This window comes from Benincasa hispida, chromosome 5, assembly GCF_027475165.1.
Source record: "Benincasa hispida cultivar pf3 chromosome 5, pf3_genome.v1.1, whole genome shotgun sequence".
Classification (NCBI taxonomy): domain Eukaryota; kingdom Viridiplantae; phylum Streptophyta; class Magnoliopsida; order Cucurbitales; family Cucurbitaceae; genus Benincasa; species Benincasa hispida.
This window is the reverse complement of record NC_143482.1, coordinates 15797599-15801375: the sequence shown is the minus strand read 5'-3', so window position 1 is coordinate 15801375 and position 3777 is coordinate 15797599. Positions and strand designations below refer to the sequence as shown.

Genomic DNA, 3777 nt, shown 5'->3' with positions numbered 1-3777 from the left:
GTATTTTCGCTAATAGAAAAAGGTTTGAAATTAAAAAAAAAAAAAAAAAAACATATATGAAAAAGTAAATAAATTTTACAAAATAATATAATCTAAATCAAACTCAAATTTAAAGGTAAAAACACAGTAAGAAACGTAACATCCATGCCATATTTGAAGAAATTGGAAATTTGACATTTAAATAAATTAAATTAATGCTATTTAGTAAAATTAATCATTGATTTATTAATTGCACAAGGTGGACAAAATTAAACCAAATTTATACAATTTGCAAGTCAATGAAAGTATAATTAAGTGGCTAATGAAACCTTTTATATCAACTGAGTAAAATATTTTAACTTCGATCAAAGTACTAAAATTTTGGATTCTCCATTCACACAAGTTATTAAACTCAAAAAAAAAAATAGTCAGAAAATCGTGGACCCCTTCAATCGGGGTACATGATTTATGTGCCGACTCAAAACTCGTGGATCCTAACACGATTTCACCCTAATTTTGTTTTTAGTTTCAATCCAATCCTATTTTTGTTATAAATATTAAAATAATATTATTTTTAAAAAAAATTCCTTTCCTCGATTCCAAACAGAATATTAATGTATAAAAATTTCTCAATTAAGTTTTTTTTTAAAAAAATGGTTAAAATCTATTAACAAAAAAATTGATGTCATTCAATTGAAATTTAATTGTCACTTGAATTCTACTTCATATCTAAAATTAAACCCACCACCTATTAACAAAGTCTAACTCACCAATTACCAAAATTCAAATTTGTATGAAGTGGCATATAGTGTTAATAAACAAAACGACAAATACTAATTTATACTCCTAAATTTTGAGTTGTATCATTTGAAATCTTAAATAAACTTTCGTGAGTGTATCAATTTATTCTTTTCTCCAAATTTTGCTAGACCAAAATATCGTGTGAAACTTAAATTTCGACTTAATTAAACTCCTAATTTTCATAAGCCAATCAATTTTATAACCTTCATTATGATTACTTTTGAAAATCAATATGTGTAGATTTATTTAAATGTCGATTTTACAAAATGGGCTATTAGAGTAAAAGTATGAACAATTCTCAAAGGAAATTCTAAATAATAGTTGAAATTGGTTAATTTATGAAAGTTTAAAGGTTTAATTGGTACAATTATAAATACAAGATTTTTCCAAATAAAACTTATGGCCGGTGTAAATTGATACACTCATAAAAATTCAAAGTTTAAATAGATACAATCATCAGTTCATGATTTAAATTAGCGCAACCTCTGAATTTGGGACCCTTTTGAATATAAACAAATATTAAAAATTATTTATACTTTATAGCAAAAAGTTTTGAAAAGTCAAAACTTTTTGCTATAAATTGTAAATATTTTTTAGATTTTTCTATTTATAAGAATTTTCTCTAAAATTTAGAGGTATAAATTTATATATTTCCTAAAACTAACCAGCAAAATTTAAATGGCTAATGTTGATAGAAATGCTTATCTTAATTTTATAAAAATTTTAATAGAAATATCGATAAAATATCAATGTTAGAGAATATTTCTAAAAAGAATTATAAAAATCTAAAATTAAAAAAATATTTAAATTAATAAATAAATATTCTTTAATTTTTAAACAAATTAATGTGTGTATTATTTATATTACATTCATCTCTGTGATAATTTCTTATTTTTATCAATTTTTCAACAAGATAATAAAAAATGTCGATTCATTCTTTATAGCGATGTCAAAACTTTGAAAATGTGAAAAATTCAATAGAAATACTAACGTGTTGAAAAAAATTTAATATCATGCTAACAAATTTGTTTTATGTTTAAAAAAAAAGAAAAAAAAAAGTTAGTTTTATGAGAAAAAGAAATGGTGGAGAATTTTTAATAAATTAATAATAAAATGGAAAATTTTAAGGGTTGAGGACAGAACAATGGAGTCCAAAGAGATGACAGAATTAATTAGAATTTTCATAAAAATAAATAAAGGGAAAAAAACTACGAGGGCAAGAAGGTAATTTCGGGCTGGAAGCCAAATTTTGGAAAAATTGAACCCGACGTGAATCGAACACGCAACCTTCTGATCTGGAGTCAGACGCGCTACCATTGCGCCACGGATCCATTATATACGATATCCTTTATATAATTTAATTTTCAAAACTTTGAATAGTTCGTTTTAATATATTGTATTTTTAAATATGAAGATTTTTCTTTTAGACTAAAATATGATGATTTTCGCTAATGGTTAAATTTTATTATTAAAATTATTATGTAAATCACAACTTTAGTCATTCACAATCTTTTACGGCTATTTAGTTTAAGATTTTAAAGATGTCAATGAATTAAGAAAGAATAAGGTAATTGTCTTTGGTTGTACATGAGAATGTTATCAGAATTTTATGGTACCAAATTAACTTTATATTTATTTATAAAATTAATCACGAACACCTCTAAAATTTTGATAGATTAATTGACTAACAATAAATTCAATTCATACTTTTGAGCAAAATTAATTAAACAATAAATAATAATATTAATAAAATTATTAATTACAAGTATTTGTAAAATGAGAAATTTATAGTTGAAGTTACTTGATTACATAATTTGATGTATCAATTTGATGAATTTTATATAATATGATGTATTAATTAATAAAACAATCAAAATCAGTTTGAAAAATAAATATAACATTTTGTGATTAAAAATAATGAATTATAATAAATCAATAATAAATTAATTATAATTATAATTACTAAAAATTATCATATAATATTAATCATAATGACAATTAATTAACTACATATATATAATTTACTAAAGAATTAATAGTATTAACGCATCGGTTTTTTACCGTTTATTACATAATTAATTAATTAATTAATTAATCTAGAGTAGTTAAATTTAAATATTATAATTTAAAATTTAGTATAATTTTCTAAATTATAAATTTAACATTCATATATTAATTAATTTTAATAATAAATAAAAAAAAAACTAATTTATGTATTAAAATATGAGAAAAGGGGGACATCAAGAAAACCTATACTTTTGAATTGTTTCATTCATGAGTATAAAGAATACATGGAAAAAAATTATTCCCATGCCTAAGTCTCACAACTTGTATGAAACAAGGGGATGTGTATCTTTTACCCACTCGCGTCCTTATTCCCATCCTAATTCCTTTGATTCATACCCCCTTAAGTTTGTGTTCATGTATTTTAATAGTCGTCTAACACATTTTTATACTTTTCATTTTATGTCTTAATTTCTAAACTAACAAATCTTTTAACTTTCAATTTTATGTTAAATTAATTCCTAATTTTTTTTTATTTTGTATCTAATAGGTCATTGACCCATTCAACATAACTTATATAAATTTTAGGTAATTATTAGACATAGAATTTGATTCTTATCAAATACATTAACATCAACTAATTTGTTTAAAACTTGAATAAACTAATGACCTATTAAATACATAATTAAATGTTCATAGGCTTGTTAGACACAAAATTTATAGTTTAGAGATTTATTAGACACAAATTTGAAAATTCAAAGATCTATAGACATGTTTTAATGTTTAGGAGCCAAATAGACACAAACCTAAAAGTTTGAGGACTGAACTTATAACTTGACCAAAATTTGATGTTTGGTTAAATTATAAGTTTATTCTCTAGACTTTAAGGTTTATGACTATTTAGTCCATAAATTTTCAAAAATGTCTAATAGGTCTCTAAAGGCCCATTTGATAATACCATGAGATGCATATGATTCAATTGCGTGCTAGTTT

At 22.6% G+C, this 3777-nt stretch overlaps 1 non-coding gene across 1 annotated transcript; it reads right to left on the bottom strand.

Moving 5' to 3' along the window:
• Positions 1 to 2039: 2039 nt before the first annotated feature.
• Positions 2040 to 2111, bottom strand: TRNAW-CCA (transfer RNA tryptophan (anticodon CCA)). The gene has a single exon. It is a non-coding gene; the product is annotated as a tRNA-Trp (tRNA).
• Between the last annotated feature and the right edge of the window lie 1666 nt (positions 2112 to 3777).